At 42.3% G+C, this 22051-nt stretch overlaps 1 long non-coding RNA gene across 1 annotated transcript in view; it reads left to right on the forward strand.

Moving 5' to 3' along the window:
- Window positions 1-764: 764 nt before the first annotated feature.
- LOC113487425 overlaps window positions 765-22051 on the forward strand; it is a 45632-nt gene continuing 24345 nt past the window's right edge. Inside the window, exon 1 of the long non-coding RNA XR_003399782.1 lies at window positions 765-1193. This is a non-coding gene — a long non-coding RNA (uncharacterized LOC113487425). The remainder of the gene's footprint in view (window positions 1194-22051) is intronic.

Here is a 22051-nt window from a genome sequence, read left to right on the forward strand (position 1 = left end):
AGACTTCTTCACTTTCTTTGGAGACACCGAATACATCAGCTAATACTCATATTTACAAGCAGTATATACCTATGTGTTTAGATGCCTGTATATACTGTTATAGCACAATTTTCCTTGAAGTTAGATTATAGCATAGTGCAGGTAATTAAACAGTGATCTCTATACAAATTAAAAGGGTTGGTACATTCCTTTAATATGGAAGTACAATTACAGTAATTTTATGTGCATACTGGCTGCATAAAAGCACACATGCAGTTCTGAAGACTCGGCCCGTGTTTTGTATGTGTTAGTGCTGTTGGCACATGCAAATGTGAGGCTTACTCACAGAGAGAGGCTGCCTTTGAAGCTCTACCGCTGCAGAATTGCTATGCAAATTGGCCAGCACTCCAAGACTCAGTAGATTTTCAAATGGTTTGGGAAACACTACTTGAAAATTAAGACTCTTCTTCCCATTTCCTATTAAGCACTGCCAGATCTGAGCAATACACAATACACGCTGAATACATGCATTTCCTTTTGCTTTTTCCCAGATTGTGCTGGAGTTTCAACTGGAACACCGCAGCACTCCCAAGCTATGGCAGTTACAGACTGTCACCAGACAAGCTACTAGGGTATTACTGGCTCGCTTACTATTTATTCATTATAACTTAACCACTGTACAGGCTCAAGGTGAGCTGATTATATGAACAGTTCATTCCACATCCTTCTGCGGCCATCTGAGACTGGCGATTCAGTAGATGTCGTGTGCAGCATTGGAAGGTGTCTTAATCCATTAATTTTGCGTTTGAGCATATTTTGTATTTAACTTGTTCCTCAGCCTACTTCCCGTGTGATAGCACGAATGCTTGCAAGCACACTCGCAATATTTTTTTCATCACGATCAGGCTCCAAGCCAGAACTGATGTCAAGGATCAGTGTAACGAGAACAGCAGGTTTCTGGAAAAGGAATGATGGCATGCACACGGCATCAGCAGGGACATCACAAGTATTGAGACACTGGTTTGTTTTTGAAAGTCTGAACTCAAAAATCAGCTGGGAAAGCAATGCGATTCCAAGTGACTGCATGCAATGTAGGTCAGTTGAATGCAAAAGTGAAAGCACATGTACCATCAGATTCCCACGTCTGGAGGGGGAGGGATGTCAGCCTGCAAGGGCAAAAAGCCCCAGAAGTCATGTGTGACTCGTGTTTTCCGGTGAGTAACAAGCGCTGCCATCCCGCGTGGATGGGAAGGGCCGAGAGCAAGTCCCGGGGTGGGCGAGTCCAACCGGAGGGGTTGGATGCCCGGCTGGGAGAGATGCACGTTTGCGCACACACGTACCCCCGAATCCCACCGGCACTGCCGCGCTGGGGGGGTGCAGCCCCCCCTGCGCGCCCCACGCGGGCGGGGCCGGCCGCTGCTCCCACAGCTTGGAAGTCACCTAGGAAAATGATTTGGGAAACAAGTTATGGGTTGGTTTTTTGTTTTTTGTTTTTTTTTTTCTCCCTGTGGCTGAGTAAAAATGATTTGTTTACACAGAGTCATTAATTTGGATTAAGTGTGTGTATGAATTTTAAATGGATCGCTGTTCCTCGGTGGCATGGATGCTCTTCCAGGATGTATGTGTTGTAATGCAAATTAATTTTACTTACTTCCAAAGTGGATTCCAAATTAGCATCCACACAGGGAATTAATTAGGAGTAGCTTTTGCCTCACAAACACCACCCCACCCCCCCGGTTTGAATCCCACGGTTCTTTGGGGGTCACTGCTGTAAGAGGGGACTAAGATATTTGAAATGCACCTCTTGCCTCGTAGTCATTGCCTTCAGAAAGCCAGAACACTGAGCATAAAGGCTTCTTCATATTAAAGACAGATCACCCTATCTTAAACTTCTTCTAGACAGCATAACGTATTATTAAAAATTCCTAAGGGGCTGTTAAAAATAATTATTTCTAAGGGTATGGAGATACGAATATGTTACTGTGGGGTAAGGTAAGGTAAGGTGTGAACTTGCTGCATAACATCTATGCTGTGGTTTGCCTTGTGTGCTTACTTTTAGCCTGTGGTGAACGTGAAGCTACCCCAGTATGCAGGAGGAAGTATCTCTCTTAACTTGAGACATCTTGGTAAGCACCATAGCAAAACAGCAATATTTTTATTTCTCCTTAACGACTTGAGGATGTTTCTGATACTCACACATCTAATGCATGAGTGATGTCAGATTCTGACCACAGTAGCATCCTATGGCAACGTGTTCCTCTGTTTGACCGAAAAGAGCTGTCAGAGCAGGTGATGAATGAAGAGTTCAAACTTCAGTGCTGAGAGAGACCAGCCTGTGAGTAATGGTCTGTCACTGGCCTCAGATCATGAGCTGTTTGCATAACTTTGGCTCAGGACAAACCCAAGCCGAAGATGACAGATGATGCCATATAAGCTTTCCCAGTTCCTCCAGTTGGCTCATTCCAGTCTGATCCAGATCAGCTGGGCCCCAAGGTCATTAGCAGTCTAGAGCCATTTATTGGCAAGGGTGACAGAGTTTGTGGCCTCCCTCCCACTGTTCTGAAGGATGACAAAATGGAAGGTAAACAAATAAGAGGAGTTATTTGCTACACATGGCCTACTCTGAAGCTTCAGCAGTAGGGAGGAGAAGGGATGAGACCATGGTAACATAGGCTAGTGCTGTTCCTTCATAGAAGCCACCACCCAGCCAATGTCCCTGGTGTGCATGTGATTGCTGTATGCACAGATGAGAGCAGTATCACACTCTCCTCAGGATTTAGCCACTTCCTACATTCGTGGTTTGGTGAGCAGAATAATGTGTTTGATCGCCTCAGAAAGTGACTAAAATTAGAAATTAAGCTGAATGTGATTTCCAACTGCTTTGAACCAACTGTCATGGCTGGCATTTCCCCCTTATCCTTTGTCCTGTGAGTTAGCTACTCCTTACTCTTGTTGGGGGGCTCAAAGTAAAGGCAGTGGTGTCCTTGTACCTGACCACTAACTGACCTCCTGTGAGTAAATAGGAGGAACATACACACAGGACTAAAGTGTACTTGGACATACAAGACTAGTCTTCAGCTAGGTTGCTCATGTTGTGCCTACCATTAATAGCAGGAGCCTGACTCAGTGGCATGGTCATACTTTCCAGTCCTGCGTTCTCTGTGCTCAATGCCATTCTGCTGGGCATAGCACTGGCAGTTTTGACAGACACACCTCGCCTTTTCCCCACTGCCTTTTATGTATCCAGAGCACTGAGGTGAGCATCCATTAGTTGGGTTTAGGATCTCCTACAGGTAAGCTGTTTTCTTCATCCTTAGGGGAATTCCTCCTGCTCCTGGTTAAGGCAGAACCTTTTTCCTTGGCAGATGGTAGCAGGCTGCAGTGCATCTTCCCTGTTCTTCCCTCTGCCTTCCCTTTGGTTTGAGATTCAAACAAAAACAGACACTGAAATCAAATAGACCCTGTAACCCATATTTCATCATTAATCCTCCTTCCTTACTGCCTGGTCTTATTCTATGTATTCCCTTGGAAATCATGTAGGAGAATCATGGTCATGGGGGAGCTGTCTGAGTCTCATAGAGGGTTCTGGTAATGTACCCACCCTTCACCATGGTCAGGGTCAGGCTACTCCTCTTGGCTATATTTTCACTGGAAAAAAAAACAAAACCAAAAACAAAAACAAACCTATTAGGTCAGCAACTCAAAAGATCAGGGAAGGAAAAGGCTTCTCAGTGAAGGCCAGGGCCTCCAGCAAATGAAAAGGAGAAGGAAGAGCAACTGTATACAGCCTGGGACTTGGTGAACGCTGCCAGACATGCATCTTGAGTTTTTGGCTGAAACTGTGCAGTACAGTGGGTGAGCAAAGTTCAGAGTGAGGAGGGCACCCTGTTGTTTGTTCACACTCTAGTGTTGGTAAGGGTCTCTTGAATGATCTCCTCGTGCTTACATCTGCTACTTCGGGCACAGCATTGATTGTTGGCCCCCCCTCCATTTATCTCTTTCTCATTCATTCATGCATCTAAATGTAGCAACACTGGTTTGAGTGCAACCTGCTCCTAATGGAGCTCCACTCCTGGTGGAGTCCCCATCCCTGGAGGTGTTTAAGAGTAGAGTTGACATAGCGCTCAGGGATATGGTGGAGTTGGGAACTGTCAGTGTTAGGTTACTGGTTGGACTGGATGATCTTCAAGGTCCTTTCCAACCTAGACGATTCTGTGATTCTCTAATACTCAAGTTTAAGACCTTCAGCTTGTTTCTTTCAAGCTCATCCATTGCATTATTACCATTTCGTCATTCAGGCAAAATGTTCTCCATGATACTTATCTGAGGAACCTCCTCCTCCTTTCCAGGGTGCCTGATACTCTTGGAACCGAAGAGCATCTCATCCAAGTTCTGCAATGAGTCTCTCTCCAGACTTTCTAACGTGAACACTAAAAACCACTTGAGGGGCGATTTTTCATCCTGCATGCTTAAGTATCCATAGGTTTTCATTGTCCATCTAGATTTAATCCCTTCATTCTTCCCTTAGCTCTCTGCCATCCATTTTGTGTTGAAGGTCCCACCAAATCCAGAACTGCTGTTCTGTTCACTTCTATTAAGATGGTAATTTCTATTAGATCCTCTGGATTCTGAGGTTAGGTCCTTTGGAGAAAGGAGAGAATTTCAGTCAGTCTTTCCAAATCTCTGATATTTGTGCTCATATCAGGACTCAGAAGGGAAGCACGTTTCACATGGATGGGGACTTTGCTGAAAGAATCTAACCTGTCTCTTACCTCAGTGACTCCATGTTGTAGGGAGCTGCAGTTTGTAAGCAAACAGTAGCACTAAAAATAAATATGTTTTCCCCCATCTCCATGCTGTTAGTGTTTTGTGTGAAAGGATGGCTGAGTGGGTGGACTGACTTTTCTTTGTTCCTTTTTCTTTCCTTTTGTTTTGTTTGTTTAGCTTAAAAATACGTTGTTGTCATTTTCACGAGAGGTGACCCAGCCCGAGGCCTTTTCAGTTTTCTTTGTTCTGAAGTGGGGCCATAGTTTCTCCCTTTCAGGCAGCCTTGGCTTCAGGTATTTTAGCAGAGTGAGGGGCTGCCAGTCCAATTTATCTTTGCAGCTTCTTTCCAGCCAGTTGTTCACCACTACAAGTTGTACACTAGTACAAGTCTCCCCCATTGTCTTCCCTGCTGCCCTATCACAAACCCAGCCTAAGACCCATATGGGCCACTTGCCAACACATAACTCTGCTCTAACATGGGATGAATCGCTTGATATTGCCTTTTTTAACTTGTTTTTCAGGTAGTTCCTACCCTTTGAACACTGACATTTTTCAGACTGTCATTCAAACAGTTCATCAGGTCTCAACCCCAGCCTCTGAACTTAATGTGCCTAATTTTTGTGGACTAGAATAAAACAGAACAGAACTTTTCCAAGTGCCTAAGGTATTCTATCTCAGTGAATTCCTCTAGGAATTCCCCCACATGTACAAAACATTTCTTCCAAAGTTTGGGCACAAAAATGTTATCCTTCCTCCATGAGTAATTAAGCTTGGATCTCCCTTTAACGAGATCTGTGTGAATTCCAAAAGCATGCTGGCATGGCTACATGTCCTAAGGTGGGCCAGGATTATCAGAGTTAATGGTAACAAATGGATTTTGCAAAGGATATAAAATCTTACCTTTTTTCAATTAGAGTCAATCTGTAGGAAGCTGGAGAAGTCCTTTATGTAGAAGATCATGTCTGGCTATGATGAGCATCATGTCAACCTTTAAAGTACAATACTGCACTCTGTGATTAGCGTGTGCTTTTCTGGAAGGATGAAACAAAGCCCCATTCTAGCAGGTTGCCAGGCTTGGCCTTGCCATCCTCCATCTTCAGCCTCATATCCTGCAGGCTGCAGTTCTGTGGCACTGTCTGAATACTTGCTAGAGGCAGAGGTGGTGGAGCATGAGATTCTGTTGCAGAATGGCAATTACTGTGTTCATCTGAGGCAGGGGTGCCCAGAATAGAGCATGGAGACAAGAATGGCTGCCATTCTGATCTGATGTCCAGTAATAATGCTACTTTCAGTTCTGCTCGTAGAAACCTTTAAGTGTCTAGCCACTAGTTATTTGGTCTCCTCACAGAAAAAAATTCTATTACTTGTTTGTTCATTCAGATCACTGCCTGCTTTGGGAATAATGCACAGTAGAAAGAAAAGAAGAAAAAAATCCCACAGAAATGTCCATATATGTGGAAGACTTCCGAACAACTAGCTAAAACAAAGCAGTGAAACCTGATCAAAGAGAACAAATTCCATAATTTAAGCTGGTTTTGTAATTTTAGTACTTTATCAACAAGTAGATATTTCTGGGAGGGCTGACTGACTGGGTTGTGCAGATGTGTAACATCTGTGCGCATTTGGCCGCTGGAAAGTGTCCTAGTGACAGTTCATTCCAAAAATTTTATTGGTTTTCTAGCTTTTCTCTTGACCGGATAAAGGAAGAATGCCTTTTCCAAGGTCATTTTTGGTGAAAGTGTTTTCTGGTTCAGATCCAGTAGACCAGGGGAGGCAGACTAAAATAGTGGAATTAGAGTTTAGTTCTCCTCAGTAGAAGTAGACCACCAAAAGCCTTGTCAGAAGGTTGTGTCATCGATGACAATCTACCTTGGGCACCCAGTTGTGAGTGATGCTGGCTAACCTACAACATGGAGGGAACAGAACTCCCAACCCACTTTTGTAGAATATAAAGAAGTCAGGAGCCTTGGTCAAGAAGTGAATACTGCTCTGAGATGAACATTTTTATGTATTTGGAACAGCACTGGTGAGGGTGAGATCTCCATCCCCATGTGCAGGGCTTGCTACCACGAGTGCACAGGATCAGAATGAGAAGGCAACAGCATCGATTGCAACCCATTGCAAATCAGGTCTGCACCTAGAAATGGGCAGCAGACCTTGCTAGCTACATTCAGCAAAATCGGGGGTGTGAAGGTGATGTATCCTTCCATTGTCATGATATTGAAGTGTGACTGTGTCTCACTGAAGTGTGACATGGTCACATTAGGACAAGCTTTATGTTCAGTAAAGAGAATTTCTCAGCTCTGCTCAGAGACGTGAAGCTGTCTCCTGAGGATAGGAGTGTATTTCACTTTTGTTATTGCTGTGAGGATCCGTATTTGTGAGGCACGCTGAGTCTAGATTTTTCTCTGATATAAAAAGAGGCCAGATATCAACTAGTGTACGAAAACCCTACCTGGTTTTGATCCTTGGCTACATTGTGATCTCAATGTTGACCTTCAGAACCCAGGATATGGTCTGTATTTTCTCCAGAGTTTCACTAGTGCAAACCAACTGTATAAAACATGAATTTGTCCACATACCTGAAGGGAGGAGAAGGGACAATGCAAAAACCAGTGGCTTTGCTGCTCACCTTCTTTTTGATGAGTATGTTCTGTGGTTTCTAAATTGCTTTCATGTGCTAAGACAGTGGACAGGTCCCTCTGTTAGTAAAACACATACAAAGAGGTTTTATTCACCTGTTCTCACCATCTAGGTTTGGATGGGTATCTTCTATGCAGCCCCAAAGGGGTATGATTCATGACAGGCCTCTTTCTCAGCTCCTAAATTCAGGGAAAGCTGAACTTTGTACAGGGGAGGGGAAATTTATTCCCTGACATGTTCTTCTCCAACAAACTCTGCTTTCCATCCCCCACAAATAATAAGATGAATGATCTTTTATGAAATACAGACTTTATGGGTAACTTGGTTATTGATTGCTCAAGATGATGTTTTTTTCAGAATGTTCCTCTATGAGTTCAGGGTGGGGAGAAATAGAAACATACAGGCCAGCTTAATTATTTAATATCAGTAACTGTGTTTTAAACTTACCCACTGAACTTGCACTTAATTCAAACAGCTGTAAGTGCTTTATAAAAGGTGGTATTCCCCCATTTTGTGGAAAGAGAAACTGAGGCATGGTTCAGCTCACTTATGTGCCCAGTATCACTTGCTGCTGGGAATAGAAAACAGAGTTCAGTCTCATGAGAGAATCATTTGATAATACTTATTATAAAGGAAACAAATTTCTGTCAGGACTATTGCTGAATTTTGAGATCATAGGAAGAGGTAAAAGTTTTTTAAGTTGGGCAAGGAAGTTCTTAGCTCTTCCTTCAGCTCTCTCCAGTATGTAATGTCTAGTTTAAATACAGAAAGAATATTAACTGGAACTTAAATCTGTCTTCCTTTTCCTCTGTTTTCCATCTCTTTTAAAATCCTTAGATTTGGTCTTGTTTGTATGAATCAACCCCTTGCACTTGAGGCATTTATCAGCTGCTCTATCCTTTTTCTTTCTTGTTAGTTTTATTCACGGCATGCTGATTTCTTGTAACCCATTTCCCTGTACTTTCATTTGCATTATGCAGTTCAAACACCCGGGCATTATGGAAGCACGTAGCCTGCGATCCAGGGAGGGGGGGATATACTCAACACCTCTTGAACCACCTTAAACAGTGAGTTTTCAGGTCTGTTCGTCACTACTACTACACTATAAATGTGAACCGATAATGGTAATCATGAAAGTACCATAAAATAGGCTACAAATTACTTTGGGTTTGTCAGATTCATATTGGGTTTTGGATGTTTTGGGGTTTTTTTGACTTAAAATGGTTATTTTCTGATATTTAACATCTCTCCTATTTAGCTGGCTTCCAGCCAAGACCTCTTTCCACTGTAGGTGAAGCAGACCATCCGCCGGGTTGACAGCCTGCTGTACTCACTATGAAGAGTGTGCCTATCCGCCCCTCTGAAAGTGGGACTTTCATCTCCCTAGACACAAACGTATGGCACAAGATGCCATTTTAAATGCCACATGACATTCTGGGAATACTCTCCCTGGTCCCAGAATGCTTCTAGAACTGTTTATCTAAGCTCTCTAATGGTATGCCAAACCACCAGGTGTTCTGTATGCCTGGGGCTCCACTTGTTCTGGAAGGCTTCCTTGGTTTTTGTTTGTACAGACTGTTATCCTGGTCTGGAGAGTGGGTTCAGTGTGCCTCTCCCAGTGCTATAGGCATATTCCTATGGATTGAGAGAATCTTTTCATGCTTTCCCATGACAACCCATGTTAGGATTACTGTATTATATTAATATTACTATATTTCTGTGTCCACTTCCAAGGACTGCAGTGGGTGTTGGCTCTTTAAGCTGTGTCTGCCTTGATCATCTTAAATACTAATACTACCTGTGGGCATTTCTTGCTTCAGTACAGCCCTTCTCAGGCACATGTGACCTCAGCTGTGCATTTCTAAACATGTTTCTGTTTAATGTCATTCAGCAGCCATCATGTTGTTGTCAAGATGATCTTATTACAGTGAAAACTGAGTGAAATTTCATGGTCTTGTGTTATGCAGAAGGTCAAATAAGATGTCCATCACATCCAGGAGACTATAAATAGAAACTGTACAAAAATCAGCAGAGCATGACTAGAGGAGGGGTGGTCATGTGAAACTGCTCAAGTTTATGTGCCCAGTTTGGAAACTAAAGTTTAGGTTCCCCATATGGAGAGAAATAAATTTCTTTTGAATTGCCCTCTGGAAGATAATTCCTCCTCTCTTTACCTAAGGGCTTAATGCAATAAAACCTAGCCTAAAATATACAGTAGAAGAGTCCAGTTGAGTCCACACATCAGGAAAATCATTCTTTTTCAGCTCCCAAATGAAACAACCAGCTCTGTAGTGTTGTCTTTCTCAGATGGTTCTCATACCAAATTGTTAACAGATAGAAACCAGAAGAATTATAGACCAGGAAGAACAACACCTCTCTTTGGGTACTACATCATCACCCTCATTTTTGTCCTTTAGAAAAACGGCTTAATTGTTTTGTGCAGGTGACCATCACAAGTAATAGTCACAAGCTGCTCTTTGATACCTGAGCAAGGTGGTGGTTTTGATAGCAGTGCTCTGCCTGCCCCTTTATTTTTCACACGCATGACTAGTTTGTGCATTTGCAGAGATTACTCTCCCTTTTCAAACAGAAAGCAATAACTGGATCAAACCCAAGCATTGTTTAAGAGTGGCCTGTGACTCTGTGGTTTATTTTCTTGTTTTGTTTGTAAAGGTCAAAGACATAATTATATTTTTTGGAGGTAAAAGTTAACTTGCACTCGGGTCTTTCACAGGGCTGAACTGGAGACAATTAAGAAAATGGTTTTGAAACAATATTTTAATGGACTCATCCCTTTTATGTTTCTTCAGTTTTCAGTTTTCAAAAATCACCAACATTTTTCCCAAGTAGGTACCAGGGAAGTTTTTGAAATCTCAAAAATATTCCAGGAAAGGAAAAGCATTTCCTGCTGATCTCAGCTTGGATGCTTGGGGGAGTATGACATTTTCTGCAAAATTGACAGAAACCAGGTAGGATTTTCACTGCCTGCCAGGCAGGTTTGAAAACCTGCTTGATTTCCTTCCAGCTCACCCACCCAGCTCCTAGGGAACCTGCTGACAGACAGACAGAGAGCAGAAACCCATCTCTGTAGTTCTTCAGATCTCTGGGCTGTCACCTGTCCTCTTCTGGAGGTCTCATAGGGGTGTCTGCTGTCTGGGCAGCCCATCACTGGACTACTTCAAGCTAAGTCTTCCAGAGTAATGGATCTTCCATTAGCAGAGATCTAAGCTTCTGGGATCTTCACGATCTCTGGCTCCTGGGCAGCCTGCCAGGCTCGGGCTCTTTAGCAGTCTTTAACACTGACCCCTCTGCAGCTCTCCTGGCAGGCTGCGTAGGACCAGCAGTGCCCAAGGGCTCCGAGCTCCGGAGGCTGGCTTGCTGGTTCCTGCCCGGTGTGTCCTCCAAGGGTCAGGCAGCCGTTTCCCCTGAAGGGCAGGTATTCAGATTCTCCAGCTGCCCCACAGCATGTTCAGCTTCAATTCAAAGTATCATTTTTTTCAGGAATGTGAATTTGTCCACTAATTCATGGCGATTTCACAAACTAACTTTTGAAATTGAAATGGAGCCAGTTGAGGAATATTCTTTAAGGTCTAACTAGGAGTGCTCTGTGAGAAATATTCATCCTTTTGGAAGCTATAGATTAATTGAATGCTAGATCACTCTGGGAACTGATCCTTCCCATCTTTGAATACCTTCTGCCTTAAGTGTAATATCAGTGTTGAGTCAAAGCCGATGTGGGTCAGACTCGCAGTATTCAAACCATGTTTGCTGGTTCATGTGGAATACATCATTATCAGTAAAACATGTTAGGATAAAGAAACTTGGTCCTAGGGCAATGTAAATCCTTGATTTCAGATGTGAAATTTTAGATTTGAGAAAGTTATGTGATGGTGAGCCTGGTAGGTCAGGGGGATTTTCTGTCTTTGTTACACCTGCTTTGTTCAACAGAATTGCACACTACATTGCCACGAAGCTCATCAGCTTTCAGCCAGCTGAAGATCCCTTTTTGGTTTTCAGAGAAGGCCAGCTTGTGACATTTCTGCTGAGTGTGCAAGCGCTGGCAGAGGCTTTGCCACATGCTCAGAATTGTGTTTGGGACCACGCTAGCTCATTTTGTCCAAGCAGTTTCATTAGCTACTGAAATGAGCTGGGATGAAGGGTGAAGCCTAGAGATAATATTTCTATGTAGTTTTACCAGTGAATCACTGAGACCTTGTGGAATATGGCTTGCGTTCAAAAGGTTGACAACATTTAACCTCACAGAGCTCTCAGGCACTGGGACCTGAGTGCTTTAGCCTTTGCTAAACAAATACTTTTAATGATTTGAGCCTTAACAGGAAAGTCCAGTGGGGGCTGTTGAACTCTGGAATTCGCTGCAGGGGGGCACAGCAGAGATTAGAGGCCATGGCTAATCAAAGAAAATCTGCTTTACATTGTACTGCTGCTTGCACAGCCCCCAATTCATATCTGCAACTCCCTTCTGCCTTAGAGGGAGTTGCATGTGTAGACTGACCCTTTCTTTGCTGAGCTTTCCTCTCAAGATCTTCCAAGACAACCTCAGTTTCTCAGGCTGTGAATTCATCTCCCTTTTTTTCAGTGACACCCCTTTCCCCAAACAACAAAAGTTGTCCCGGTTTTTGCATTGCCCCTGTTTTGAATCAGCTCACCTTTTTCCATGGTTATGGGGTAAACTGCACTGTCAGCTGAAAGGAATTTTTCAACTGTTCTGGTCGACTGCGCAGCTGCACAAACAGCTGTGCCAGCAGCATGGGGAGTGTGGAGGGCGGGGGTTGCCAGTGCCACTGAATGTGAAACCACATTCACCCATTTTTCGTTGCAACTGAAAATTGCTGTGATGCCTACAAACCACTAACGGCAAAGGCATTGGCTAGTTCTTCATTTTCCTTGAGGTGGTGGAAGATAAAGATGGGCCTTCAGATTCTGTAGTGGCAGTAGCTCTTCAACCCAGTAGGTCTAGATATTTAAAATAAAAAGCTTCCAAACTGAAGTGTAGGTGATCAGTTGGTTTGTTCCAAGGTTTATTCCAACCCAGCTCTCATGAGGATCTTATGCTAGCATTATGGATCTTGGAGGCCTTGGATCTGTGCGTGATCAGAGCAGATAGAACTGTGGAAATGTGAAACATTACTGCCCACAAGCTGTTTGTGCCCACATCACTGCCAAAACTCATGCATCTGGAACTCAGCTGGCAGGACTCTGTGGCATTGCTGCACACCCACTTCGGGCAAAGCCTTACTTTAAGCTGTTTGTGATAGTTGGAGGCAACCTGGATGACTTTGTACTGAAGCAGATGAGACAAATGCACACTGTACTGCTATCTCCACTTAAAGCACTATGGAGCAATAACTTTAAGAAACAAAGTGGTAAGATGTAGCCAGAGTGAAGTAATATCTCAGCTTCCTCTGTTTCTGCAGTGTTTCTCTAATGATGTTCATAATTTGAAAATGCTTAACCTTCTGCTGTGCACCCACACTGATCCCCCTTAACTCCTCATTGCTTCTGTGTAATACTCGGACTGATGGACCTAAGCACCAGAGCAAGCTACACACCAAACTATCTTTTGGCAGTATTGACATCCCAGTTGGAACATGTCTTTTAAAAGGCAGCCTTTTGCAGTTTCATACTTCAGCTACCAACTAAACTCCTTATCGGTGTGATTCTATCAACAGGAAACTGGTAAGAAAAAAAGAAGTACCCAACCCATACACCACGATGTTATCTAATCTCTATCCAATCTGCTTTCTGCTTGGGGACACATGCAACAGACTGCAGTAACTGTATGTCAGAAGGTCAAAGAATACAGGCAGGGGACAACAGTACAAATAACCAGTTGGGACTCAAAGAATCCAAAGTTGAAACAGATTTTTAAAGCTGCTTAGTAATCAAAATATCTCAGTGTGCAAATCAGCCTTTTTCTTGTGGTCGTAGCTCCTCTATTTTGTACTCATTGGAGTGTTTGTCACTGTATCAAAGATGTGACAAGAGTATTATGAGCACAGAAAGTAAGATAGAAATAGCATTTTGTCTGAAACCTTGTACCTTACTTTGCAGATATGGAACAAAGTGGTTTCACTTATTGTGAAAGAGACGTTTTTGGAGTGCAAAAGACGATTCCTGAAGTGTTCAGCTATTACAGTTGTGTGAGAATATGAGACTTAGCTAAAAGCTCTTGTGGAAAAAAAAAAAAAAAAGATAAAATATACAGGTTTACAGTTGCTACAAATCAGTAATTTTTCATGTTTGTAATTACAGTAAGCTGCTCTAGGCACCAAGAAGATGCTATAGAACTACTTTGATTAGAAAAGAATCAGAGTACCTCTGGTGTTTCTTTTCAGCTGAGGTTGAGTTTATCAGAGACTGAATGCCAGGTACAACAGCTGAAACAAGGCCTTTATGTCAGATGCAGCCCTGGCAGAAAGGAAAACTCAAACAGCAGATCACCTCCCTCTCCTGCCCTCCAGAAAGAGGTGCAGAAAGAATAACAGAATACATGCCAAGGCAGCTCTGACCAGCTGAAACAGATGGCACAACAATCTTGTCATCCCTTCCCACTGACCCCAGGGTTGCCTAAACCTCTGCAATCCAATTACTGGTTTTAATCTGATTGTGTTATTGCACTAAGCATATTATTTAAAGACTATACAGGTATGGTTAGCTGGAACATGTGTGAGGCTTGCAAATTAAATGCATTAATGAAAGTGGACATGAGTGCATGTCAACAGTCCATTTATGAGGGCAGTGAGGAGTAATCGAAGTGGGAAGACTGAGAATAAGAATTTAGAGACAAACAGTTTTGTAGCACTTTCATATGTTAAGGAATTAACTAATTTCTGGTTCTGGGACCCTTTTCTTGGAACTGGTAGGGGACGTCCTGGTAGCAAGAGGCTAAGGACAAATATGACTCAGCTGGGTCATGTACATAATCCTGCTGCATTTAAGGTGTGAATAAAGGAAGTGGGAATAGGTCTTAAGTGTATAAAGACCTGGGAAGTTTTTATTCAGAAGTACTAATTGGAAAAATTTCTTTAACTGGTCTAGAAGTTTAGTAGACTTTGCTAGGAAAATCTGTTCTTGCGAAAGCAGCAATCACACACTGAAGGACTTTAACCCACCTGTCTCTCCTGTACCTGGAAAGACTAATTTTTTTGTGTTCGGGCTAAGGCATTTCTTAGTATGCTGTTTGTACACGAATAGTTATTTCAGTAAAATATGCCACTGATACCTGTTTTAGGAGAGATCTTAAAGATTGATCTGGTGCAGAGATCAGAAGATGCTGCACTCCAGTCCATCAGTGTGGTGCAGCTCTGCCAGTATCACAGTCCCAGTATGAATACACAGTGGAAATCACTTCTTATTTAGTTTGTCTGCTGTTTGTCAGTGAAGAAGTGTGTACACAGAGAATCGGTGCTTTTGGTTTTTAGGTGAAGTCTATGGGCTGAACTCATCCGAGGATGGACTTTAAGCACTTCTCATATTATTTGGATAGCAGACCATCTGGGGATCTTCGGTATAGCAGATACAAGCCAATTGAAAACTTGGCTGTATTAGATCGCGAGTGGAATTCTGACCTGTTGCTGAATTGGAGAATAAAAATGAAATGTATCTTAGAAGATGCAAAAAATAAATAAAAACAATTTAGCCTGCAAATGCACTGCTGCTCCCTATGTAGTGAATGGAGCTGACATGGGGGATTTAGGTATTCCTGCCTCCTCGATCACCGGTATCTGAATGAACTTGAACAAACCGTGCTGACTTCTTTCAGCCTCCTTGTTTCTGACTGCAAATACAGATGATGCAACTTTGACAAGTTCTATAAACTCTGCAGGAGCAACAGTATAGACATTCTAGGGGTGTGTGATGTACATAATCACAGAACACATGCTAGAGCAATATTCATTGACTAAAAAGGCTAACTTGCAGCTTTAAATATATGTGTCTAGAATTTTGGCCTTTTGTTTAGTCTTACAGTTTCTTCAATTGCATAATTGTTTTCCTATGTCTCGCCTTTTTTTTTTTTTTTTTTTTTTTTTTTGGTTTTGCAATCACTGAAACCTGTAAAAATTGTCTTGTTGTCTATTGCTATGTTTGACTTGTGTTACTGGTGTCATCTCCTTGGCCTGGCTGGCTGTGTACTCACTTCCCTTCAAGTGGTTAAGTTAGTGGTTGTTTTGTGTCTATAATTTAGCTATGGGAAACAGATCTTCCTAACATTGTGGTAGCAGAAGAATCCCTAGAACTATTTCATGTATTTTCTTCCCACTCAGTATTATGAAAAATTCATGATAAATTACTGAATGCTAGCAAATGCTGTGTTATGATCATGTGTGTCCAAGAATATCAATATATGCTTTTTATAGCATATAGGTCTTTAATAAGAGCGTGTAAGAGAACTGTCTACTATGGGTGACACAGTGGGGTAGCACCTTACGCTGGCACCTTGCTCTTCCCATTCACTGCTGTTGTTTCTGCTCGTTCAGCCCACTGCTTTAGCGAAAGGAACGCCTGGAAGACATAAAGAAGGAGGAAAGGAATTTAAAAAGGGATTGTTTGTATCACTTTAACTTAGAAGTTATATAGCTAAAGCAAGGAAACTTCTCATTAGTGTAAAGATGCCTTGATCAGTGTAACTTACTGATACTTAATATGGCAAGTTAATTCAGGCCTGGTCTTTGCAGAGTCCTTGCTCTAATTCGGCAATGTTTATGGGTTTGTATATGAGTCTTTATGTAGAGTTAAGTTGTCTGAGTGTAAAAATGCGAAGTGAAATGGTTATACTAAAATAATTCATACAGCTAATGGTATCAGAAACAGCTCTTTCAGAGTAAGGGGTAGGAGTATATCCAGGTCTTGGAGGAGGAAAAGAGGAAAAGCGCTATGACTGCAGGGGTTAGCTGAAGCATTTCAATTTCTTTGTGTAGATAAAGCCTTTTTAAGTAATGCAGTATTCTGTGTGTAACATACTCTTCCTTATTCTTCCTCCTTGCTCCTTACAGCTTGGATAGACTCCCGCCAGTCAGAGCACCACGGTTTCACAGAAACTGTCTGCTGGTAGTGAGAATCAGCAGTCAGAGATGCTCCTGAGACGTTTCCATTTCCTAAAGCATCCACTGAGACCGAGGGCCAGCTGAGGTGAAGAGAAAATTGGAGAAAATTAGGTGCTAAACTGTCATATTCCAGTTTAAAGTAGGTCTTTCTGAAGTTAGCTCTGACTGAGGTTAAGTCCCAGAAACTCTCCAAGCTGTGCTGCTACCCAGAGTCCATGTCACAGGTAACTTAGAAACATGGACCTCCCCAAAAGAGCCTCCTGGAGACAGATGTGTTGGGGTGGTTTGAGCCTCAGCAAAAAGCAGTGGTTATATAAACAAAGCATCCTGTCCCCTGCATTTGAAAGAGAGTATTTATGAAAGGAATGCGCCAAAACCCACAAGAGGTGAAGGGACATGTAGAGCCGCCTACACCCTCCATATTCCTTACACACTCAGTCACTGCAAAAACAAACAAACAAGACAGGGCTGGCTTTGCCAAGATGGTTATAGGGAGTGACTCAAAGAAGTCCAGTGTCCCGGCTGTAAACAAAAGTGAATATGCATTATGTAGAAAATGAAACAGATTGATGCAAAGAGCTGTGTGCAAATAAAGGATTAGGAGAAGGGAGGAGTGGCGGCAGGGCTTGTACATGTTACCACTGAAAAGCGCATAATGGGATGAGACGGGTGTTTGTCTGGGCTCATATGTGTGTCGAACTGAGCGTGACTGCCTACACACAGATATCCACCCTCTCTGAAGGGAAGGACCATAGGACAGGCCTTGTCATTTCAGTTGCAGGGACAACTACTGATCTTGTAATTTTTTTTTTTTTGGCTCTGCCATAGACTGATGGTGCTGCCTTGAGCAAGTCATGGGTGTGTACTGGTATCCCTGTGAGCACATACGTGTGAGTACCCATGTGCATTTCTGAGAATGCTGCATGCCTCAGCTTGCATTCAAGTGTGTTTATACAGGTGTGTGCATAAACATGTGTGATCCATATGTTTGTGTGCATGCACGTTGAATAAATACGGGTGTATCTGTACCGTGACTTCGTAACCCAGTGTTCAGTGGAAGATGTGTGTTACACATGTGAGGGCAGGAAGCTGGTTTTGTGTATATGTGCTTCCTGCATGTATATAGGTGCTTGCCCATCTGTGGATGGAGCTTTTCCGTAACAGGCAATGCCATTTCATTTCCTACAGACCAGTGGCAAAACAATAATGCCAAGTGAAAAGCTTGTGCAAATCTGAGCTACTGATTGGAGCAGGATAACTCCAGTTCTCTAATACAGCAGTGAGTTTTTGCCTCACTTGCTTTGTTGAAACCTTACTCGCATTTACATCAAACTGCAGAAGTGGAAGGTGTCTGTTTTGATTCCACCTGCACTGAGATTCTTTAATCTGCTCTAGATACAACATGTTCTTTGGATACAGTTACACCTCAGATATTAAGATAAGGCTGTATCATTTCTGCATCACTTATGATCAGTTTGTTAAATTATATTGGCTTAAACACAGAGGTCTAGTAGCAGCCCAAGAGCTGAAAGCAGCTGGGAGGTCCCTAGCATTGGACAAGCAGACATTTGGCCAGTGTCACTTAATCTTGTCCGTGACAAATAGGATGTGTATATGGAAAGATCTCAGATTCCTTGGGCATAGCAGTTACAGTGATTGAGCTCTGAAGGGATTCATAGGGATATCTGAAGGTATGATTTTAACAGGCCTTTAATTCACCTAGCCCATTTTAGTGATAGAACTGATTGCCTAACTAGGATGCTTAAATTTATTTCCCCCTCTTGTTGTTGTTGACACTTCCTCTTTTAGGTATCTGGTTGTTTTAATGTTTCTAAGAATCTTACATTACAACATTTAATTTTCAGAGAAAAACACTTCTCTGTGCCTAGAAAAACTGTTCTTCCCTTCAGACAATACTCTGTGTGCATATGTAGATTATGTGTATATGGATGTATGTGTATATAGATGTATGTGTATTTATGGAATAATACTCTGATTATTATCTGCACTGTGCTGTTTACTGCAGTATCAAGTTATTATGTCCTGGCCACATCTAATAGGTGCTGTGCTCAGCAGTGTTGTATTTCATGGCCTTGGTTGCTCTTGTATGATGACACTGCCTTGTTGTGGGTACTCAGTGGTATCTTCTGTTCACAGATGCAGTGCCATGGTATATTGTTTCCGGATGATGTTTGCTTTTAGTAGTGGTATCATCCAGGGCCAGCGCAGGTAGCAGAGTTTTCACAATTTGCATTGTTTAGCCTGTCCTGCTTTGTAGTTGTGCTCACTGAATTGGATTGTGGAACATATGTTGAGAGTCCAGGTTTGCCATGTAATGATATCTCTGTCCAGTCTTGCATTTTCTTATTGGGGCTGGGAATTCTTCTATTTGAAAAATTCATCGCTATCTGATCTGAATTGTCTGTATTGTGCTATATTTTCTGTGAGTATACAGTGACACTTTGTTATCTAAGCATAGATCTATATGGTTTGGGGCTTTTTGTGAAATAGCTGTTATTTCTCTGTCAGAAGGGCTTCTTCCTTTGTTTCCCCCACTATTAAATTAAATAAGTCCTCAAAAATAGCAAGTTAATTGCCAAGGACTGCATAGTAACTGTGATCGGTGTTTAATTGGCTTTAGATTCCAGACAACATATAACAAATTAGCTTCTGTCTAAGGAACCCATCTTTCTGCAGGCAAATTAAAAAACTGTGCAAACAGATCCTAATGACATAGCAGTGATGTGGTGTGTCTCTCTTTTGTGTCATTTAAGTGCACAGTATTGTGGTTCACTTTGTGAGTTTGTAATTAAAGCAAGTCAAAATAATGTTTAATAATTTTACCTATTTTACCTGAGCATTTGTTCAAACAGTGCCTGATTCTTGAAAAAAGGAAAGTTAAAAGCATGACCATGTGTACAAAATACTCATTGCACAATTTTGCATGCACAATTACCCTGATGGCAAATGCAATTACACACTCTGTATCTACAGCTGCATGCACAAGTTGGCAAGTGCTTACCTCAGGATTTTTATGTAGTCTGGTGAATTTATTTGGCATGAGAAGCCTTCAGGAATGAAGTCTCAATCTGTGGACACACAAGCTAACCTTTCCATAGGATATGCTTCTATCCTGGCTTCCCTCAGAAGTTAAAATTGAATTCCATCCCCATTGCCTGTTCAGACATTGACCTTTTCCCTGGAAAGCAGTGATGAATTTTGAACTTCATGATATGCTCATCAGTCCCTATGGAGCAAATGGCACTGCACTCTAAATGATCTGAGTACCTCAGATACGATTTGATCCTGCTGAAGACTGTCCTCCATTAGCAGAAATGACCGAGATCTGTTCTGATCTTTGCTATATGCTTTGGGAGTGCTATTTAAGCAGTTTGCACAGTTTCACTAGCTCATGGTGTTTTTCAGGGTCCTTCTGTTCTTTGCTGGTCTTTCTGGCTTAGTCAGGATGGTTTTTTTACGTTGACCAGAAAAGTCTTACTGTTGCTAAATGCTCTGTGGCTCTTGCCCAGCTGACAGGTGTATGTAGTTAAGTACTGATAGTCCAAATTTCAAAACAGGCCAGACCCAGATTTCCAGTGTTCAACACTTACAATTATTTTCAAATTTCCATACTTTCAAAGCAGCCTCTCTCTCATTCTGAGACACTTGTAATTGGGTGGCAAAATGGCCAGTGTCTTGCAGCTATTTCTGTGTTGCTAATGGCTGGATTTTTCCAAGGGCTTGGCAGCTTCTTGGAAAGTTGAAGGAGGTCCTCAAAATATTTAAATTCATGTTACTTTTATTCCAGAAGGTAAAAAATACTGTGTGACAGCATGCGTGTTCACAGAACTATTTATTAAGTCTACCTGGCATGAACTGTCAGAAAGCAGACTGGGTTATGGATGAATCTGCAGCTTTTCTTCACCCTGCAGGTCAAACTGAAGACCTGTAGCAAATCAGTAACCTGGGGGAGAGTTCCTGTAGAAATTGCTTCTATCCCTTCAGCGTATTGGAGATGAGGTGAGGAAGCATCCTTATTATTAATTACTCATCTGTTGCTAAGGTAGAACTCGCTGACTTTTGGTGACTGATTTCAAAGGGAATCATATGTAAGTAACTAGTGAGTAAAAAAGCGTTTAGAGTTGAAAGCTTGCTATGGGTTAAAGTCTGTGTGTTCATTTGCTGCCTGTGGCTGAAAGGAGCTAGACGGGAGCCAGAAAATCATTTTGCTCCATGGGAGAGCACTAAAATTATTTTTCTGGTTTACACAATGAATCTGATTCTTCTGTCACTTATGAAGGCTTTGTAGTTATGTAATCTTATCTGAGCTGCTTAATTTACTTCAATGCAAGTAAAAGGAGAATTCAGGCTATTGCTTCTATGAGAAGTGATCAAGCAGGGGCAATATGTATTGGTCTCCATGTTAGCCTTGTTCCTTTTACTCAGACCTTTTGTTAAGCTCTTACTTCTTGAGCGTCTTCTATCAGTAAAGAATTGTTTTCCATATGTGAGAAGAACATGATTGAGATGATTCTTTGCACAAGGATATGGTGGGAAGAAAATCCTCCCATTTGTGAAATGACCTTAAGCAGTCTGGCCTGGTGATGGACTTGTTAAGGGAAAGAGGAAGGAAATTGCAGGGCTATAGCCCCCCTCCCATGGTAGACGGTTCAGTTCCCATGTGATGGAAGAGCATCTGCTTGATTACACAACTTTCCCTACCAAAGCACAGTTCTGTATGCCCTACTGAGACCTTTTCTGTATGCTTATTGCCACGGTCTTACTGTATATGCCTTACTTTTTCATTCTTTCCTGCTTGTCACTTGCCCCTATACATCATAAAAGCAGAAACATCACATTAAAAACGTGCATCAAGTCACTGTAGGGGGTGAACTGGAGACTCTGGGTGTGAATCCAGCAGACACAGGTGTGTTGTGGAGGTGACAGTGCCTTTGTCCTAAGGGAAAAGTTTGTCATTTGTCTTTCTGCATGATGACTCATGGAGCAGCACTCCAGCTGACAGTAGCAAAAGAAACCAACAGGGTGAGAACATGTGAGAACAGAAAAAGTTGTTTAAAAGAGGCAAATAGACAATCCTTCACTTAGCTGCAATTCCCTGTGGCTGGCAGTGTGGAGGGGAAAATAAGACACTATTTTTAATGCTGTCCCAGCTCAGCATTATAAATCAGCAACTGATCTGACATAGTTATAGCACCAGTAGAAAGATGTTTTTCTCTTGTTGCTGTCCCAAGGAATTCAGTCTGAGATCTAAATGTCAGGGTCTGTCTTTTGTTTCTTGTTTGAAATTTTCACTTATCTCCAGATCTGAATGGGAAGTGTTTTGCCATCCTGACAAACTTCTCAGAAATTCGAGAACGTTCCTGTATTCACACTGAGTTGAAACTCACATTTTTTTCCCACTCTCTGCACAAACCCCATAGAAGACATACGTGCCAGTGTAAGCAGTAGCCTGGTGATTCTGGGAGCCATTTGGGATAAGGAAGTGCTAGGTGCTGATCTCCTACCCCTAGCAAGTGCCTGGCTGCTGGAATGCTCACTGTTCAGGGGTGGCTCTTCCTAATCCAGCTGGGATCTGG

The sequence above is a fragment of the Athene cunicularia genome, assembly GCF_003259725.1.
Source record: "Athene cunicularia isolate RWA chromosome 20 unlocalized genomic scaffold, athCun1 chr20_part1, whole genome shotgun sequence".
Lineage (NCBI taxonomy): Eukaryota > Metazoa > Chordata > Aves > Strigiformes > Strigidae > Athene > Athene cunicularia.